Raw genomic sequence first — 22,988 nt, 5'->3', positions numbered from 1 at the left:
GGTGAGGTTCATGGCTGGGGGGGGCACTGACTTAATCATAATCAGGCCCCGTCCACACGATAACAAATTTTTTAAAAAACACAACTTTTCTGTTGTGTTTACGCCTTCCGTCCACACGACAACGCAGATATCCGGAACGAAAACGCAACTTTTCGAAACCGCTGTGGCCGAGGTGGATTTTTTTAAAAACGCTGCATTGTCGTGTGGACGGCGTGTCCCCGGGACTTTTTAAAAACGCTGACGTCTTGCCTGCGACGAAAACCTCTGTGACGTCATATTTATTGGCCCGTGTGTTGTGACAACAAAACACGGAGGATTCCTATTGGATAAAATTTGACTCAACACTGCCACCACATGGTTTGGCATGCTTATAGCCATCTTCGAAAACGCACTGGTGCGTTTATGTGTGGACGGAGATTTTTTTGAAAACGCTGTTGTGTGGACGAATCGTTTTCGATGCGTTTTTAAAAAGTTGTGTTTTAAATAAAATCTGTCATCGTGTGGGCGGGGCCTCAGATGGAGATGTTTATGAACATATGAACCTACAGTGTAGCTTATTCGCCATTTAATAGGCAATAGTATGTGGGTTATTGTTAATGTCTCAGAGCAGAATTATTTACACAAACAAGCACATCTGATTAAAAATAAAACTTATGTTGTGACCTGCACATTTTTTTATGTTATACATTTACTTATACATGAAGTCCATGCGCAGCTCCTTCAGAACAAAAGCATCAAAAACATTCTGAGTGTATATCTGCAATCCTCCATTATTATAGTAAGGCAAGAGAGGAAAACTAATGCATGGCTGTACTTGACTCGCTGACTATAGATTGTAGTTTGTTGTCACTTCTTCTACGGCAGAGGAAGAAGAATCCTCGGCCGAATCCCTGGGATCACCAGCGCCCCCTACCATGAGGCTGGAGAACTGCGTGCCTCACTTCATACCTTTTCCCAGCGGTTTCAGGACCGCTCAAATCTAGAAAGACGTTACACACATGCAGTTGTTGACAAAAAACACTACATTATATACATTAGCTAAATTATGGGAATTTAGTTCATAGGGCAAACGTGTGTAAACATTTTAATAGCGACATATAGAGAGATAGCATTATGGTTTCACTGTTTAGCTACCAGCACAGCTAGTGGAGTCATTGATCAATCTATGGTGATCAATGACTCACCACAGGTCTCTGATCAGGATTTCAGCGGTAAATGTGAAAATTCAACAATTTTGAGTAAAAATAACCTAAAATTGGTGTGTAAATGGAAAATATATAATTCACATCAGTGGATAAATATCACTAATATATTTATAATTCCATTTTCCATTTTGGTATTTTATGATGACAGAGTGAAGCCGTGCCTCCCCCGACTGCACGTCACTGACTGTTACACGTGTACAACACAAACACACAAGTTTAGCATTGCGTGACACACATAATAGATCTGTAGATATCAATGAAGCTACACACACACACACACACACACACACACACACACACACACACACACACACACACACACACACACACACACACAGGAACTACAGTGTAGACAGTGTCCCTGTTTTGCCTGATGTTAACCTGCATAAGGTATACATTGTACAGGAGGGTCAAATAGGTTATGAATATTGAAGCATTCATTACATGAACTGTGATTCATTCTGCTATGTCTCCCCTCCCACCACACACACACACAGACCACCAGCAACAGCTGAGTGAGCAGCAGTTTGTTGTTGTTGTCGTTTTCAGGTTGATGAAATGTCAATGGGGAGGTGGTGGAGGGTGAGGGGCACCTTTCTCGTCTCAAGCGTCAAGGGTGCAGCCAGAGCTTAATTAGAACGCATTTTAAATATTGATGGGATGGTTGTACCTACTGTATGGTCGAACAGTGAAACTGGAGTAACAGGGAGGAAATATGATGAGAGGAAACACACACTCAGACAGCTCAGAGCCGACCGGCCTATTCATTAACCCTCGAGGACCTATTAAAATGGCTACACACCTACCTTATCGGGTCACAAAAGGGCCGTCTCACAAAAGTGTAAAAGATTTTTTTTTCTTTTAATGCATCAGATCTTTTCCATTTCTTCAGACCTATCCATAGATATACAGTTAAATATATATATATATATATATATATATATTTTTTTTTTTTTTTTTAAATTATATATGTTTTTATGGAATTTGCCATTAGAACCATGTTTTTCTTAAAATGGGAAAAACACAAAATATGGAATATTTTCAAGTTAGTGCATAGTTTAATACTTCTGATTAAGATATTAAAACTGTTGGATGAAAGTTTTTGCAGGTCTGGGACGATTTCGGGATCATTTTCTTGCTGCAGACAATGAAGATCATGTTTCATTATAACATGTCAGCATTATTGTACATAGAAATATATATATATATATATATATATATATATATATATATAATTTTAGTATATGAAAAATATGTGGTTGTAATGGGAGTCAATTGGACCACTTTTGACCCTATCAGGTATTGTGTGTAGACAGTGAAAATCTGCTATTCGATACACTTCTAATGACAGGTATTAAGGGATTTAGAAAATAAAGATGGAAGAAAATTACTGGCAAAATTTCATATATTTATCCTTTTAACTGACTGACTTATTAGGAGAAAAATATAAAAACAACAAAAATATCACTTTTGGGCCCAAACAGTGGTAAGGGTTAATTAAAATAGGATGGATGGCTGAAAAGGGGCAATGAATTAGAGTGTTTGGAGAGCCAGATAGAAGAGATAATGTGTCTGTTTACCTGTATACCTGTAGGCCAACGGGTTGTGTCTTCCACCCCCTGCAGGAAGTACTCAGGCCCAGCTCAGACCATTGGACCTATGCAAGTAGGTCAGGGAACATTTTTGAATTCAGGGGTGTCGCAGTCTGTGACTGCCTTGGTTCTAGTTTTTGTGTTTTGTTTTTTTGAATTACGAAGAACATTTTTTATTTTTTATTTTGAAAAATAGTCTGATCCCTGAAGGGGATTTCTATCTAGAGCACTCTCTAGTTAGCAAATGCATACATGTTAGTGTGTACAGGCCCCTGTAGCACATGATGGGAGGTCGAGTGCTAGGCAGCTCCTTCCTGGTGCGCCCTATTGAGCAACTTGTAAACGGGGACGGCGCCTTGCTCAGGGGTGCCATGGCAGTGCTCACACTCTGAGGTGGGTGGGAGCTGGAATCAAACCACCAATCTTGATTGATTGGAAGACCCGCTCTACTGTCCGCTCTGCCACTGAGCCACTGCTGCCCCATGTACATAGTATCTCAAAATGTTTGGGTAGGAGTGATTTTGGCTGCATCAGCCTGTGTAAACATGAATTTAGAACAGATTCCAAATGTTTGTTTAGTGTTCAATACTTCAGAGTTCAGCTAAAAAATTGAGTGGGGGGACCAGAAAGGAACCAATATGGCTTTTCTCAATTGTATGCCACTGTCTGAGTTTTCCTCAACTCTTTTGCTTCATAAATGAATCCATAAATTTCATTTGACAATTTCAACTCCACTGACAGACCTGCTTAAAACCCAGGGCCACGTTTGTGTAGGTAATACCCATGTGCCTCCCGTCTGTGAAGTTTGTGCTGCCAGCTTTGGGAGACCTTTTAAGACTCCATCCTACACAAGGAACACTGGTACAGTACATCCATAATATGGCTGCACTTCTCTTCACTCAGCAGTTATTTTTACATCCTGCTTCAAAGCGGTGATGTATTGTAATTGTCAGTGTTGGTGTGTTCATCCGTTCGTCGGTCCGCCCGTTCGTTGGTCCACCAAATATCTTCACAACCGTTACCTTGAGAAAAATAGGTCAAGGTCAGATTTGAATTTTTGGACACTCAGGAACCAGATAAGGACAAGGTAGAAGGCCAGTGTGACTAAGGCCCCTTCCACACGATGCCGAAACTTTTTGAAAACGCAACTTTTTTTTACCCGGTATCGAAAACGATTTGTGTCCACACGACAGCGTTTTCAAAAAAAATCTCCATCCACACGTAAACGCATCAGTGCGTTGATCAACACGTGTATAAGCAGAACAACTCTGAGAATGACAGCAGAGAGGACTGGGATGTTTGGAAATTCACGCTGTTCCTCCTGGAGGATGACCTCCATCAGAGTTCTCCACCCGGGGGCAGCACGTCCAGGTCTGACCCAGAACTGGCATCGGCTTGTTTGGTGAGGAACGTGAATGAATAAATACATATATAAACTTTATGACACATAAATAAAGAAACAGACGAACAAATATTTAAGTGCAAAGCATGTTGACGTGGAGCTGTTATACGTCAGAAAATAGCTGGTTTTAGCTCCGTTTGTACATGTAGATACCGGTCACATGCGTGACGTCACTGCGGTTTTGGTCCCAAGGACACGCCCCCGGATAGAAAAAGTTGCGGATACACCGTCCACACGACAACGCAGACCCAGCGTTTTCAAAAAAATTCCACCTTGACCAGCGTTTTTAAAAAGTTGCGTTTTCGTTCTGGACATCTGTGTTGTTGTGCGGACGGAAGGCGTAACGCAACAAAAAAGTTGCGTTTTCAAAAAGTTCCGGCATCGTGTGGATGGGGCCCAAGACCATTAATCAAAGTTAGTGCTATGATCTACCTATGCACTAGCTTTGATCTATGGTCTTACTCACACTGGTCTTTTCCATATGCACTAGTCTGTGGACTAGACAGGTACTACTTTCAGGGTACCCTGACCTACCCTGAAAGTAGGTCAGGGTAAGTCGTGGGTTGCAGTTATAAAAACAGGCATCTTATCACGCGGTGTTGCTGTGCTCTTTTCACAAGAGTCCTCGAAAACACAACAGATGTTCCCATGGAACATTCATATTCTTTATTTCGGTCAATGTCATGCAGAGCAAAATATTCAGGAAGTAAAAGTAGAGCTGCTAGAGGCTTTGAAAACTTCCAGAACACCGAATGTCACAACTATTGTAGAAACAAAGCTTTACTCTAATGTGCCAGGACATGTCTAAGAGGGAAAGCCAACGGGGAACAAAGTTAAAGAGAGGCGGATAACATATACGTATGTTGACAGACAAGGAGCAATGGAAGCCATAAAAAACATTAGAGTCTAACAGTAAAACTGTTGTGCTTTGTGATTAAATTATTATAAAAACCACATGCTCATAAAATAAGTGGAATAGAAATTGAGACAGTGAGTGGGTGAGAAGCAAAATCAAATTCTGAAGAAAGGTCTGGAACAAGGCCAGGTGAGAGGAGAGAGGATTGGGGGGAGGGTATGAAAAAAAAAAAGTTTGGATCCAGAATGAGAAAAAGGAGAGGAAGGCGGACAAAATAAAGGGCACTTAGAGGAGGACAGCATAGGAGATTATGAAACTGGAAGAGAAAAGACAGTGAAGGCCAGAGAAGGAAATAGTGTCCATTCTGTTTTAGAGAGAGTTTCTTTGTGTGGAAGGGAAGCTTCTTCTACACTGTTGTGACATATTTAAGTGGCTGTGCAAAGTAGGAATGTTCTTCTTTCCCTGCGGGTCAACCAGGACACAGCAGAGAGGAACCTGAAGGAGGCAGCTCAAAGAGAAGCCAACCTGGTGTTGATCACAAGAACAACAACACAAAGCCAGCTGTGATACTAGAAGAGTTGAGGATGAAACATTAATGAGTCCCACCGGTAAAGCACAATCAAAAAGACCAAGAGATGAAAGACTCATGTACAGATACACACATCATAGATAAAAAGACATCTACATTTCCAAAGACAGTTATATGATATCACTGAACTACATAAAATCTAATTAAAACTAGTGCTGTCAGGCGATTAAAAAAATGAATCTGATTAATTACAGGAATTGTAATTAATTAATCTAATTAATCCCAGTTTAATCTCATACCTGCTAAAGGCCCCCAAATAAAGAATTTGAATTCCAGGACATTACAAATTGTAGTTCATGACTAATCAATAGAATACACCAAGAAGAGAAGATTTGAAATCCACATTTTTATTGGTTAAGTGTGTTTTATAAATGAAATTCAAAGAAAAAAGGCCAAGCACATCAGCAAACCAATTAGGCCAGGTGTATTTCTGAAAAATGTAATACAAATACAGTTAAATAAAATAAATAAAATTCAGAAATAAAATAAGGCTGAGTCTCAAATAGACACATAAGCAGACTCTCAATCAAAATGAATATAAAGCTGACCCAATACAGCAATCCACAATGAATAGTAGAACATGCCTCTAAATAAGGAAACTAAATAGTAAGATGCTAACAGACCAGTGTTTCTTAACCTTGTTGGAGGTGCCGAACCCTGCAGGTTTCATATGCTCACTCACCAAACCCTTCTTTAGTAAAAAAAAAAAAAAAAATTTCAAATTTAAGACATAAGTGTATGTTTTACTGGTGTGTTTAATGAATTGTGCATTAAGGACACCTTTTTCAAAGAACAAAACCAAGACAGATAAACGGTAAATGGACTCTTGATAGAATTTTTGTTTGTTTATACATACAGTCCTGACTGTGTCTGACTGTTTTTGCTGGGTGTTTCGCTGTGGGCTTTTTGTAGTTTGTCTCGGTCGGCGCTGCAAGCTAGCGCACCTGAGCTAGGGAACACAAACGCCCTGACAAACAGACTGGAGTATCTCCTGCCACTGGATGCTCTAGTTCACAAACTACAAGAATGGCCCCACCAAGGAAAAGCCCGACACCAGAGGAGTTCGAGGAGATAAAACTCTCTCTCAATTCTCTGTGTGGCGATGTGACTGCGGTCAGAACAGAACAGGAGCAGCTTCTGGGGCTCCTGGAGGAGGTCAGAACACAACAGGAGCAGCTTCTGGGGCTCCTGGAGGAGGTCAGAACACAATAGGAGCAGCTTCTGGGGCTCCTGGAGGAGGTCGGAACACAACAGGAGCAGCTTCCGGGGCTCCTGGAGGAGGTGAAACTACTACGCCTCCAGAACGCGGAGAAGGAGAGGCGTATTGTGGATCTGGAGCGGCGAGTGGACGAGCTGGAGTAATACTCCCCCATCAATGATGTGGTCATCACCGGCATCAACATCAGGCCGCGCTCATAAGCTCGTGTGGTGGCCGCGGACAGCGGGGAGCCCAGCGAGCAGGAGACACCATCGGTGGAGCAACAGGTGGATTCCTATCTCCAGAACAAGGGGATAGAGTTGGACCGGGAGCACATCGAGGCGTGTCACCCACTACCAGTGAGGAACGAGAGACCACCAGCACTCATCAGAAGGTTTACTAATCGGAAAAAGAAAATGGCACTGCTGAAACAGGGGCACAAACTAAAAGGAACAAATGTACTCATAGACGAGCACTTGACAAAGAAAAATGCTGACATCACAAGGATCGCAGGACAACTGAAAAAACAAGGCAAGATTCAACAAACCTGGGTAACAAACTGTAAGATCTTCATCAAACTAAATGGGTCACGGAGGCCGCAGAAGTCTTGCTGGTGAAGAGCATAGAAGACCTTGAACAGTATTGACATTGATAGAGCTTGTGACTCCTCATCATCATAATGCCAAACACACCAAGAACACAAACTACACCAAGCACCAATATGGACATAGACATGTTACAGAAGATCCTACAGCATCAACAAATAGAACTAGAAACGTGTGAGTATCAAGACCACACCACCACAGATACTGAAATAGACCCTGATAATCATTTCCTCTCTGCCATTGTTAAAAACTGTAATTATTTCACCCAAGAACATTATGAAAACAGTGTAGATTCAGCAGATAGCCTGTCAATTACCCACTTTAATAGTCGAAGCATGTACACGAACTTTGAGCCTATCAAAGACTACCTGGAACATTTCACTCGTCCATTTAGCATCATGGCAACAACTGAAACCTGGTTCAATGATGACAAAGGTATTGATTTTTGTCTTGATGGCTATGAATTAAGTTATATAAACAGAGTAGGTAAAACAGGAGGGGGGGTTGCCTTATACATTCACAAATCTGTTAAATTCAAAGTTTTAACTAATATGACAACAGCTGTGGAGGGACTATTTGAATGTCTAACAGTGGAAATTCTAAATGATAAAAAGACAAATATCATCATGAGTTGTGTATACAGGGCACCTGGTTCAGATATAGAAACTTTCACAGACTGGATTGGTAAACCGTTGTCAACTGTCAAGCAAAAAATCATATTTATCTGTGGTGATTTTAACATTGATCTGTTAAATCCAACCAAGCACAAAGCTGTTGATGACTTCACTGACACAATGAACAGCTTGTCTCTGTATCCAACTATAACAAAACCCAGCAGAATAACGTCACATGGTGCCACAATCATTGATAACATCTTTACTAATATAATGGGAAATCAAATCACTAGTGGCCTATTTGTATGTGACATAACTGACCACTTACCTGTTTTTACTTTGTATGATGGTAATTTCAAGAAAACTGAAGACATTATGGCAAATATCTCCAAATGAATATTAACTGATGAAATGATCCAAGCCCTAAACAATAGTTTGGCGCTCCAGGATTGGACTTCAGTGTGCAGTGACCCTAATGTGGACAGTGCTTATTGTACTTTTTTAGACATCTTCACTTCCATGTATAATAATCACTACCCTGTAAAATATCATGTTATGAAGGAAAATGATCACAAAAACCTTGGATTACCAAAGGAATACTGAATGTCTGTAAAAAGAAAAACAATCTCTACAAATATTTTATCAAAGTAAAAACAAAAGAAGTGGAACAAAGATATAAGAAGTACAAAAATAAATTAAACGATATCATAAGAACAAGAAAACGATTATAGATTATCAAAAAAGTTGCATGAAAATAAAAACAATATAAAAGGAACTTGGAATGCTTTGAAAAGCCTAATCAAACAAAAATCCTCAAATTTGACATACCCTGATTACTTTATTGATGAAAATGGTGAACATTATAATATGAATAATGTAGTAAATAAGTTCAAACATTTTTTTGTGAATGTTGGCCCTAAGTTGGCTGCTGATATTTTTTTGATAGTGGAATTACAAAGTCAACTATTGGAAATAATGCCTTTTCATTCTTCCTCTCAGCTACAAATGAGCAGGAAGTGACAAAGATCGTGCAGGAGTGTAAAAGTAAGTCCTCCACCGACTGTCATGACATTAGCATGTCACTGGTCAAAAAAAGTAATACTAAATATTGTCAAACCTTTAACTTATATCTATAACTTGTCATTCCAGACTGGCTGTTTTCCAAGCAAAATGAAAATTGATAAAGTTATTCCACTCTTCAAAAATGAAAACAAACATGTATTTAATAATTACAGACCAATCTCACTTTGGCCTCAATTTTCAAAAATTTTAGAGAAACTTTTCAAAACTCGACTTGAAAAGTTTCTTGAGAAACATCCCATAATTAATGAAGGTCAGTATGGTTTTCGAACCAAAAGAACTACATCAATGGCAATAACAGAAGCTATTGAAGAAATAACTAATGCACTGGAGCAGAAAAAGTATGCAGTTGGTGTCTTCATTGATCTGAAAAAAGCATTTAATACTATTAACCACAAAATATTACTACATAAAATGGAAAGATATGTATTTAGGGGGTTGGCTGGGGACTAGTTAAAAAGTTATTTAACAGGGCGGGTACAGTTAGTAAAAATGGGTCAACATTCATCAGATGTACTTGGCATTGCTTGTGGTGTCCCCCAGGGGTCAATGTTAGGGCCCAAACTGTTTAATCTGTACATAAATGATATATTTAACACAATCAAAGTCCTGAAACTCATACTATTTGCAGATGACACAAATATATTTTACAGTAGTGATGGTTATTTTTAGCTTGTAAACACAGTAAACTGAACTAAACACAATAAAAGAATGGATGGACTCAAATAAATTATCTTTGAATATAAATAAAACCAAGGGAATGATGTTTGGAAATCACAACATAATGTCTGAACAGAAAATAAGTATTGATGGTACTCAAATTGAAATTGTGAGTGAAAAGACATTTTTAGGAGTTACAATTGATAGTAAATTGTCATGGAAACCCCATGTCAGACACATAAAAACAAAAATTTCCAAAACCCTCTCAATTATAAATAAAGCAAAACTACACCTTGATGGAAATGCACTCCATACTTTACACTGCACCTTGGTCCTCCCATACTTTACATATTGTGTTGACGTTTGGGGAAATACTTACCAGAACACAATTAATCCTCTGATCATACTACAGAAAAAAAAAAAAAAAAATCATTCACAAGGTTGGTTTTCTTGAACATACTCATAACCTGTTTACAAGTTTGACTGCGTAAAGTCAAAGTTGCTAAAATTTCATGATCTTGTACAATATAATACATCAATAGTTTTATATAAAGCATTCAACAAATTAATACCACCAAACCTCCAACAATTCTTTATAACTCCAGTCAGGGCTCATAACTTGAGAGGTTTTGGATATTTTTCATTGCAGAAAGCTCAAACCACACATAAACGTTTTTGTGTGTCTATGTGCGGAGTGAAACTCTGGAACAATCTGGACTCAACACAAGAAATGCAAAAGTACTAATCAATTTAAACTGTTTTATAAACACCGTCTCTGGTCAAAATATAGAGATGAGGGTCGTTAACTCAAACTGCTGTTCTGTTTGTTAACATGTGCTCAGTGTTTCTTTACCATCGTTGGTATTTGTTAATTACTGTTGTTGGCATTTGTCCATTACCATTGTTGGTATATTGTACATTACCATTGTTGGTATATTGTACATTACCATTGTTGGTATATCGTGCCTTCCTCACATTGTTGTGTGAATTGCTATTGCAATGTGATAATTATTATTGCCCATGGTGATGCCATCATGATGCAATTATTGTGTGGTTGTCCTTAAAAGAAGTAGCAGTGAAGCCCAGTGTGTTGATCTCTGAATCAGGAACTGGGGTGGGAATACATCAGTTTTCTTCTTCCCACTCCCTTTCAGGCAGAATTGTATTATTGAGTTATGATCTTTGCTCTTTGCTTAATTATTTGCTTATTTAATTATTTTGGTCTTTTTTTGTTGTTGTCTTTTTTGTCTTTTCCTTGCCTTGCCTGAAAAAAAAAAAAAGAAGAATAACTTCTGCTGTTGTCATAGAGACCAGTTCTGATATGTGTGGCTTCACCTTAACAAGTGTTACTCTGATGTCATTTTCACAGCAAAATCTGTTTCTTTTGTTTTCCATCGGCTTTAGGAAGTGTTCCTTTATATTTACCAGTGCTAGACTAAAGTTGCTCATCTTGACATTCAAATCATGCAGAACGCTGACTCCCATCACGTTCCGTTATACATTCATTCATTGTCATGTACCACCGCCATATCCGCCGTAGCGGGTCACGGGGAGTTGGAGCCTATCCCAGCTGGCATAGGGCGTGAGGCGGGGGACACTCCGGGCACGATGCCAGTGCACCTCGGAGCCACATACAAAGACATACAAACACACACACACACACTCACTCCTACGGGCAATTTGAGACCGGCCAATCAACCCGAAGGACATGCTTTTGGAGGTGGGAGGAGAACCGGGAGAGAACCCAAGCAGACATGGGAGAGCATGAGAACTCCTCACAGAGCGGGACTCGAACCCGGGTCTCCTGTGTTGTGAGGCGGCAGCGCTAACCACTGCACCACCGTGCCGCCTACTGAGTGGGCAAAATCCCATGTAGCACAGGTAGGCTAATCGATTTAGCGTAACCACCTACAGCCAGTGATGGCTAAGGGGGGCGTGTCATCACAAATTGACACGATGTGTCAAACAAATGTTCGGCAAAACACCCGAGTGGTCTTGCCTCGCTCTCCTGTGTTGCGTCCATCTCTGTCATCAGTCACTCTGCTTTTGACTAGTGGTGCAGGTAGGAAGTGACGTCACTACAGCCTACGGGTCCGAAATTTAAAATGCTTGCGCATTGACTTGCCACTCACGATTAATTGCGTTAATTTTTATAGCGCGTTACTTTGCAGCATAATTAATTAATCTAATGAACGCGTTAAACTGACAGCCCTTATTAAAACACAGGCACACATGCGCAGCTATCCTAGTTATTGAAAAAGAGGAACATGTGGTCCAAATGTGGCAAAAAAAGACAAAAAACTTAATGACAATATTAAATATTTCAGTCCAAGTGAAGACAAAAATAACAATTAATAAACAACTTTGACATACAATACACACACACACACACACACACACACACACACACACACACACACACACACACACACACACACACACACACACACACACACACACAGGGATATATGACATGGTCCAACACTGTGTGTTTTATTATTAGGTTAGAGAGTATTTATCCAATCAGAATTCAGCTAGCTTGTGTTGCCAGGTAGAATGAAATCTGCCTAGGACCTTCAGAATCTAGAATGCAGGTCTCCCTGCACTGTGACTGGGAACATATAGTTAAGAGACAGATGCGATAGCCAATCAGATTACGAGTTGGCCTTCTAAGGCCTGTTAGCAGGTCTCATTTTCACCTCACATGTAAGTGTTCTGTGATACTCACTGGATACTCACTCTGAGAAGGCGGGGCTTTGCAGACGCGAAGCAGACACATGAAGCCAAGTTCTAGGTAGACGAGGGTCTGATCCATTAACTAGTTAATTTGTTTTTGGATTTGTTGCTGGTATTACAACGCACAGATAAACTGTACAACCAATGCAGCATATAGTAGAGTATTAGGGATTACAGTACTTCTGTACTGCAATACTTCACGCGCGGCTTCACGGCATCGCTGATTTTTAGTAGGTTATAACGTGATACCGTCAAGCATTCTATTGCTTCCGTGAGACACAAACGTGCTTTAAACAGTCTATCAGAGTGTGGAAAAAGGTAATACAGATAGAAGGTGGTTTAATATCAGTATGGGGAGTGTTCATAAACACTTAAATTACTGTAAATATTAAGATAAATAGTTTGACACTATATTGCGGAATGTTTTTGCGGGTGGTTCCTGGAGCATATTAACCATTTCTCTAGCTGTGGTGTCATAAGTGATGGTCATTCCAGTGGGTTTTGTTCTGTGATGTAGTTGTGTGTCGACTATAAAGGTGTGGTCGTGGGTTCTTCTGTGTGAGTGACAATAAAAGAAGTAGAGCTGAAGTGATGGTTTTTGTCTCATTTGAGAGACATGACAAACGCCTCAGCCCTGAACACTACATTGGTGGCCACTTACAGTATTATGCGATGTATATTTTGCAAGTTTGACAAAGTAGGACATAACTGAAGGCCCAGGATTAAAATGCACGGCCTGCCCCTGTGTGCAGGTGACTCATCCTTTCATGAGACAAGGGACAGGTTTGAACACTTTAGCCAACACAAAGTCATGTTAAGATCAGACGATGAAACACATAAATCATCAGGAGTCCTGGATGATTTATGCAAAGACCTGACTGCAGAATTTCCAGAACTAGTGCTCTCATTTAGAGACACATCAGTGTCAACCATTAAAGAAAAAGAACTGGATCTGAGTAGAATGTATCTGTGGTGGAGAAACAGTCGGTCTGACCGCCCTGAGCGATGACAATAAAGTGAAGCAGACCAATCCACTAGATCCTCAGTGCCTAAAAATCATCCAGTCTGGCCATATTCAATATGTCTGTAGGGTCAAGGTTTAAAAGGTATCTTCACAGCACTTTGCTTTTCATCGCAAGAATCCAAAGACTGGATGGAAGCCTGGTTTCTCTGACAGTCCTGGTCGAGGCGTTATGTCGAGGTGTATGATGGCAATATGAAGGTGTGTAAAATACCTGCAAGGTAAAGAACAGACAAGTCCAAATGAGTTCCTCAGAGGGAGCTGCAGTAATCATTAATGATGCATGTCTTCAATTTCCAAATGTTCCATCTGACATCTTTCATTCTGCAACAGAAACATAATCAGCATTTTTCTCCCTCCTATACACGGCCCACTCCAATGATGCAATTGTCTCAAAATCAGTTTTGTTCTGGTGCAGATTAACATATGAACATGACCTTTATATTTCCCATTATAAGAGAGTTGAGAAGTGGTTTACAACGGGAGGAATATTAAAGAATCATGAGAGTTGTGCTGCAGACCAATGTTCCCACTAATTTTTTATGTTTCTGGGCAAACACACAAACTTCCTGAGGATCAGAGTTTAATAATTAATATCCATAAGAAAAAATCTTTACAAATGTTATTAATTCTAATATAATGCACAAATCTGACTTGAATTTTACTTTATTTTTCACGTGGTTGTACATGTTATCCAGGTTAATGGCGTCGTCTACTTTTTGCTTTGAACTTTCTCAAAAATGAAAAAAATCTCATTTTCACCGCTTGTTCTTCTATTTGGAAAAACTCCGACATTCATTTCGTCTTAAAAAGATCTGTATTTCTTTTTTACGTTGGTGAGTGGATGTGTCCCTGCCCGTTTGTTCCCAACTAGCTAACCAGCATGGCGTGTATAGCAGGGTTACAATCCAATCCAATATTTATTTGTTGAGCACTTTATCACAACCACAGTCGACCAAAGTGCTGTACAGGCGAATAAATAAAAACGAACAAACATTATAGATAAAAGACAAAATGGCTCAAATATTATAAGTAAAATAAATCCATTAAAAACATAAAATATGGATAAAAACAAAAGCATATAATCAGAGCAATAAAAAATAAGATAAAATAAGATAAGACAAAATAAAATCCAGTGTCTATCTAGGTGTTAAAAGCCAAGGAGAAGAGGTAGGTCTCCACACGAGATTTAAAAACAGACAGAGAAGAGGCCTGTCTGATTTGCTGAGGCAGATTATTCCATAATTTAGGAGCCACAACAGCAAAGACACGGTCCCCTCTGAGCTTCTGTTTGGTTTTAGGCACATCCAGGAGCAGCTGATCAGCTGACCTGAGAGAGCGAGCAGGTACATAGGGGTGTAGAAGCTCAGAGAGGTAAGGCGGGGAAAGGGCATTCAGGGATTTAAAAGTAAATAAAATAATTTTAAAATGGATCCTAAAATGTATGGACAGCCAGTGGAGTGAGGCTAAAATGGGGGTAATGTGCTCATGTTTACGGGTGCCGGTCAACAGACGTGCAGCAGCGTTTTGGACCATCTGGAGACGGGAGATGGAAGAAGCACTGACCCCCACATAAAGGGAATTGCAATAGTCCAGCCTAGTGGTGACAAAGGCGTGGATGACTGTTTCACAGTGTTGCCTCGAGGGAATTGGTTTTATTCTGGCCAGCTGCCTCAAATGATAAAAGCTGGACTTCACTACTGCCCTGATCTGGCTGTCAAGCTTGAGACCTGAGTCCATTTTTACCCCAAGATTAGTGATGGCTGGCCTGACATGCTGGGCCAAAGGACCCAGATCTGGAGGGGGTGTTCCAGCGGTGCCACCAAAAACCATCACTTCAGTTTTCTTTTCATTGAAACTCAAAAAGTTCAGAGCCATCCAGGCCTTAATGTCATCAAGACATTTAACTAACGCAGCGATAGAGTACGCATTGTTCTTTTTGAGTGGAACTTAATCTGGCTGTCATCCGCATAACAGTGGTAGTGAATCCCATGATTCCTAAGTATGGAGCCAAGCGGGAGCAGATAGAGAGAAGAGAAGAGGGCCCAGAACTGAGCCCTGTGGGACCCCACACAGGAGAGGAGCAGAGGAGGACACTGAGTCGCCAAGGCTGACACAGAACGTTCTATCTGTCAAGTACGACCTGAACCACTCCAGTGCTATACCCCTGATGCCCCCCCACTGTTCCAAGCAGGAGATCAGGATTTCATGGTCCACTGTATGAAATGCAGCAGTTAAGTCTAAAAGCACTAAAATAACGCAGTCACCAGAGTCTGTAGCTAAAAAGATATCATTAAAAACTCTTAAAAGAGCTGATTCTGTGCTGTGCAGGGTTTTAAAACCGGACTGGAAAACCTCAAGAATATTATATCTTGTCTTTCAGAAAGTCTATTAATCGACTATAGACTATCTTCTCAAGGATTTTTGAGAGAAAAGGTATTTTGGAGATTGGCCTGAAATTGGCAAGATCTGTAGGACCTAGCCCAGGTTTTTTGATCACATGTTGCACTACTGCATGTTTAAAATACACAGGGACAACACCTGAGGAGAGACTGCTATTAATAATTGTGAGAACAGAAGTTCCAGGGTTCACCTGCAGGGCCGTCAACGCTCTGATTGGCTGTAGTGTCAGTGAACCTTATCGCATCATTGGCTGGACGCCTGTCACTCATTGAGTTACAATGCAAAATGGTATCGAAAACAATAGTATTGGTCTAATTAACTAGATTAGATCTAACATTAGATATTGCTTAAATCTTACACCCTGACCTATTTTGGCCGTTTTTTGGTACCTTTGATACTTGTCTCTATATACCACATTAAAAATGATTTAACACACCCATGCTTGGTATGTTTATCTTCAGCACAACTGCTATATGAAGATATAGTTATTATTTCCCTATAATTTATTATATTGACACATTGGGGCAAAATAGACACACACAGTCAAATTAAAAAATGGAACAAATTATATTTTATTGCACAAAAAAACAAAAAACATTCTCATTGAATTGATTTTGATCTCAAAAAAGTTTGCCATAGGCTTCTAACAAAATTATATACAGTTTGTGTCACTTATGCCACTCTTCAGAGAAGTTTTTCACATTAAGACAGTGCAACTGAAAAGGAACTAATCATGAGACATGTTTGCATCATGTGACAAAAAGTACAAATCGTGATACGTGTTCGAATCACGTGAATACATGCGTCACCGCTTGAACGATTGCGACTCCACGGCGCCTGCCGTCTGACGGTAAGGAGCCGTTTGAACCGCTTGTCTCAGATCAGATGTAAACGATCATATCTCCGGTTTTCCGGGGTCATTTGGCTCCAAATGAAAAGTGGAAGACAGTTTCACATCTATACTGTCACGGAAACATGAGCACAGAAATCCATGTGACAGACTTTGTTACGAATGGTTTAAAAACATCATGTGATCTGATCACAGGGGCGCGATCATAGGGCTGTAAGGGTTAACATGTTTGTATCAAATTTTGTTTTGTGTGCAGCATTAATACTTGGGCTGAGAATGTGTGAGCAGTGCAGCTTCGAGGGAACACCGCTGCAGACAGATGTGGTAAATAAACAGAAGGCTTGATGTTCAGGTATTTTCCTTCAACAAAGGGCAGGAAAAAAGTAAAACTTAAAGAAGTGCATTAAAGGAAAAAAAAAAGAGATCTTTTAAAGGTGAGGGCCGTGGCTTTGACTAATTGTCCATACGGTGAGGTGACAGCTGAACCGCAGGGGGCCGCTGGGTTTGCCTGAACGTTAAAGGGGGAGATGAATATGCATCGCTTTCTGTCAGGATACCAGCAGGTTGCCAGCTTGGCCCATTAATAGCAGAGAGGACAGCTAACATGGATTTTGTGCAGCCACACACATACACACACACACACACACACACACACACACACACACACACACACACACACACACACACAGACACACACACACACACGGAAAAGGTAACAACAATGCACTAATCACATTGTCCTTTGTGTTCCTGGCTCAGTGGAGAGCACTGTTGCCTCACAAAAATTTCCTGGTGCAATGTTTACAAAAATAAATAAAAAAAATGTTCTGACTGATGAGCTATCACAATCACACCTCTGAAAAATACTTTATTTTGGTTGCATGCATTTAGTTTTTGACAAATGTATTCAGTTTAAATCTGTGGAATCATCTAAATAACAATTTGGTTTTTGGGGTTGATTGATCGGAATCACTGATGTCAACTAAACCGAGATCTAATTTGAAACTACGGTGTTAAAAAAGCAGTTAAACTTGCACACCTTCACAAAGTAGTAAATGTGCTCCTGACAGATCTTAAGCCTCAATGTTCTACAACAAGATCAACTTTTAAGAGCAAGGTCAAAAAATATTCATTTTCTATAAAGTTTGCTTGTATTATCATTTGTGTTGTAAATATTTGTATTGTATTAACAGGATTATACCTTTCCATGCACGTTCATGTGTGTGTGAAACTACACGCACAGAGTACGACTTTGGAGAAAAAGTCTGGGATGAGAAAAGACTGGAAATAAAGCACAAACAAAATGGATTCTGTTCAGTTTAACCTGTAAACACCTCTGCCTTTAAACTTTGTTCGTGGTTCACTCAAAGTTCTAAAAGTCATGAATCTTAATTAAATCAGAAGAACTCGGTCCATCCGATACAGACTGAGTAAATGGACCGTTTATTAAATCCCAATAAAACCATGCTTAATTTTTAATGGGCACATTTGCAAATGTCAGCACATAAGTTATTGATCACTGCAGCAGACGTCGAGCAAAGGAAGAATAAAAATGTCCAGTCATGCTTTGATCTGTTGGCCAAAGTCTTCTCAGGTTTGACTGGCTGTCATGTGTGAATGAAGTATGACAAAAGCTTAGAATAATCCTTCGTGTTTGTGTGATAACATATATTACAATCTGTTAATATCATCTACGTGTTTTAGGGATAGCTTTAGAGGAAATATCACCAAAACAACAGGGGGTTAACCCTTTATGCACATCTTCTCTATAAACTAACCCTTCAACACAATTGAAGGGTTTGGTCATGATTTTTATTCTCAACGCTAATATGAAAGCATTTGGGTGAACGTTACCTCGTCATGCAAACAGGGGGATAACGACTGCTACTAAACGTTTTACATTTCAGCTACTCCACCATAAACATGTTATGTCCATCCATTCATTTTTTTGCAGATGAGGTTATCGTTTCGTCTCCAGTCACTCATGTGAATCTGGGTAATGAGTTACACTGACCCAGCTGACTACGGGGAAGAAGCGGGGTACACCCTGGACAAGTCACCAGTTTATTGCAGGACTACACATGAAGACAGACACACAGGGATTCACACACTCACATCTATGGACACATTAGAGTGGCCAAACCTCCTAAGCTGCATTTCTGGGAGGTAGGAGGAGAACCAAAGAGAACCCACGCAGACACAGGGATGACCCACAAACTCCACACAGAACAGAATGAAACCCGTAGTCGTCTTGCTGTAAAGTCAGCAGCCCTACCGTCTGTGCTTCTGTGCTGCCCCTGTGTTTGATATCATGCCCTTTACATTTTTACATTTTAAAAATATAAGGATTTTGAATTACTAACCCAAGCTTCTAATGAGAGGCATTCATTTACAATATAATTTCAGAGGTGCCTTTAATTCTTTTCAATTTTGCCCATTAGGAATAAATACTTAACCACATAGACTATATTGATGAATTTCCCTCAGAATCAAGAAAGTATCATATCTTGTCACACCTTTATATATTTCAATATTCTACATCAAATATCATGGAAATTTATTTACCTCAGAATTGTATGTCATTCATGATTACAGTTAGAATTAACATTTTGCATGCTTTGACAATGTTAAAAATGTTTAAAAAAAAAGAAGAAAAGAAATCTAAAATATTTTATACATTATTTTGTACATTTTATTACATTACTTTTGTGTGAACCAAAATACCACACAAAACAAAAAAAATATTAATAATAAATACATTTAATTTAAAGGCGCATTTCTCGACACTCAAGGTCACCGTACAAGATTACACAATCAACAAATAAAATAAAATCAATACAAAGAGCAATAGATTTCAGCTGGAATATGGAAATATCCCAATCATTTGGAAATACAAATGATTATTCTTTTTGAAAATTACAAAAGAAGAATAAAAACACAATTAATGTTTTAATTAATGTAACACAGATTTCAGTCCTTTGTGCATCTAAGAGTTACATCATACATGTAGGGGGTATGTGAGTAGCAGCCACATTGGACATCACAGCACTGACTGCTTATAATGGCAGCTTACTCTTTGCAGAGCAGCAAGTAACGTGATCGTGCTTTACTCCTGCTCCTCATCTACTTTTGTGACGTTGTTCCTAGCTTGAATTCTGATTCAATAAGTCTCCGCTTTTCAGAAGTGTGGTACATGTGGGGGAGATTTCCTCCCGTAGAGTCCAACAACGCCACCTCCTGAGAATGGGCGGGAGGACCCACAAATCTTCCCTTTAGTATATGTAGCCGCAAGAGGGCAAATGTAGCCAGTCTGTTATTGTGCAGGTCCCAAGCCCGGATAAATAGAGGGTTGTGTCAGGAGGAGCATCCGGCGAAAAACTTTTGCCAAATCAAACATGCAAATCGAATATATGACTTCCATTCCATTGGTACTGTTCACCTACAGGGTGCTTGTAGAAATTGGACTACTGTTGGTTGAAGGAGAGGAGGAAAGTGTGTTCACAGGAAGCGAGAGAAGAGGAACACCAAGAGTATAGGACTGAGGGTAGAGACTGATCTATACAGGTTGGCAAGACAGAGAGATAGAGATGGGAAGGACGTGCAGCAGGTTAGGGTGATTAAGGATAGGGATGGAAGTCTATTGACAGGTGCCAGTAGTGTGATGGGAAGATGGAAAGAGTACTTTGAAGAGTTGATGAACGTGGAAAATGAGAGGGAACAAAGACTAGAAGAGGTGACTGTTGTGGACCAGGATGTAGCAAAGATTAGTCAGGATGAAGTGAGGAGGGCACTGAAGAGGATGAAGAGTGGAAAGGCAGTCGGTCCTGATGATATACCTGTAGAGGTATGGAAGTGTCTAGGAGAAGTGGCAGTAGAGTTTCTGACTGGGTTGTTCAACAGGATCTTAGACAGTGAGAAGATGCCTGAGGAATGGAGGAGAAGTGTGCTGGTGCCCATTTTTAAGAACAAGGGAGATGTGCAGAGTTGTGGCAACTACAGAGGAATAAAGCTGATGAGCCATACAATGAAGTTATGGGAGAGAGTAGTGGAAGCTAGACTAAGGGCAGAAGTGAACATTTGTGAGCAGCAGTATGGTTTCATGCCAAAAAAGAGTACTACAGATGCAGTATTTGCTTTGAGGATGTTGATAGAGAAGTACAGAGAAGGCCAGAGGGAGCTGCATTGTGTTTTTGTAGATCTGGAGAAAGCTGATGACAGGGTGTCCAGAGAGGAACTGTGGTATTGTATGAGGAAGTCTGGAGTGGCAGAGAAGTATGTTAGAGCGGTGCAGGACATGTTTTAGGACTGTAAGACAGTGGTGAGGTGTGTGTAGGTGTGACAGAGGAGTTCAAGGTGGAGGTGGGACTGCATCAGGTATCAGCTCTGAGCCCCTTCTTGTTGCTATGGTGATGGACAGGCTGACAGACGAGGTTAGACAGGAATCTCCATGGACTATGATGTTTGCAGATGACATTGTGATCTGCAGTGAGAGCAGGGAACAGGTGGAGGAGAAGCTAGAGAGGTGGAGGTTTGTCCTGGAAAGGAGAGGAATGAAGGTTAGCCAAATATTAAGACCTGAACCTAAAGATCATAAAATCTGAGAAGAACTACAAAATATCACACTGTGTTAAAATGGTTAAAGGTACACACCAATGTTGTTTCTCAGCAATGCAATCCCCCTACAAGGTGCAACCTACAGCGTGGGTCTGGCCTTGTATGAGCGTCCTGTGCGGCAGACACAATTAGGGAGGGGAACCAGCAGCATAAATAGCAGCCTTATAAAAAAGATAAAATTCAGACAATAAAGAACAGAAAAGAATAAAAAAAAATAAAAGCTCTTCATAAGAATCAGTGGCTGGCCTGGTCCTTTTTGGTCTTTTCAGTTGTCGCAGCATATTGGACAAGAAAAACCGTGGTTCACGTTCCGTCGCAATGCAGCCTGGCAGCTCAGGTCTCAATGAAGTAAATCATTGACAACATAAAGTACAGTCTATCTATCTATCTATCTATCTATCTATCTATCTATCTATCTATCTATCTATCTATCTATCTATCTATCTATCTACCTACCTACCTACCTACCTACCTACCTACCTACCTACCTACCTACCTACCTACCTACCTATCTATCTATCTATCTATCTATCTATCTATCTATCTATCTATCTATCTATCTATCCATTGTTGAAGCCTGTGTCCCCCAAGAAGAGACAACTACCCTGAAAGGGAGCCCAGCTCACACAACCAGTGGCCAGAAAACACAAGGAGTGTCTAATTCTACAGCCAAACATTTATCACATCTCGATTAGACCCAAGACAACACGTGACCCTGGACGTTAAGTGGATGTAGATTTGTTGTGTACCTGTCTGTCGGTCCCCACAAAAGCTTAACTGGAGTGTACGTCATTTCAGAATGGAGCTCAGTAACACTGCTTAAGATCAGGGGAGACCTGCTACCATCCATCCATCCATCCATCCATCCATCCATCCATCTTCAACCGTTTACCCGAGGGCTGGGTCGCGGGGGGAACAATCTCAGCAGGGATTCCCATACTTCCCTCTCCCCCGACACCCCTTCCAACCCAAGACCTGTTACCCAACCAGGATATTTTATCTTTGTCGACAATGAGCCAACAATCCTCAAACTTGTCAGATAGTTAAAATATACAATAGAGATAAGACAGTAACAATTCATAGCTAAGTGTAATGTTACAGTATCTCTCACTTTAATTTCGCATATCAAAATATCTCCAATAATTTGCATCTGCCAGTTTCATTCTTTTTGAATATCATTAGCTGGACCTGAAGGGCAATTAACTACTATTAGTCTAAGTATTGACATATTTTGCCTGTTGCAGACCACGGGGTCTTAGACCATCAGAACACCTTGACTTATTCAAAGCAGAGTCTTTTCCACTAACTTGTGGGGCAATACAAAGAAAAATAGCCTGAAGCAGACACTAGGGTCACTTTGAAGCAGAAAAATAATAATTCAGGGATAGAATCTGATTGCCCACGTGTACAACTGAAGGTAAACTCTCACTATACTTGTCAGTCCTGGATGTGAGTCTGCCCTTGAAAGCAGGAGGCTCAGGAAGAAAAGCATCGACAAAATAAACAAACCGAGACTCGTGTTTCTCTTCTTTGTGCAGAATCTGTCATGTTCTTGACAGAAAA

General features: G+C 40.2%; 1 pseudogene; it reads left to right on the top strand.

Annotated features, from left to right (window-relative positions):
- The first annotated feature begins 6,670 nt into the window (after nt 1-6,670).
- The window catches only part of LOC137602416 (uncharacterized), an 86,604-nt pseudogene continuing 70,286 nt past the window's right edge, over nt 6,671-22,988 (top strand).

Source organism: Antennarius striatus, chromosome 10 (assembly GCF_040054535.1).
Source record: "Antennarius striatus isolate MH-2024 chromosome 10, ASM4005453v1, whole genome shotgun sequence".
NCBI lineage: Eukaryota > Metazoa > Chordata > Actinopteri > Lophiiformes > Antennariidae > Antennarius > Antennarius striatus.
Note: the sequence above shows the minus strand (reverse complement) of the source record. Positions and strands in the feature narration are given on the sequence as shown.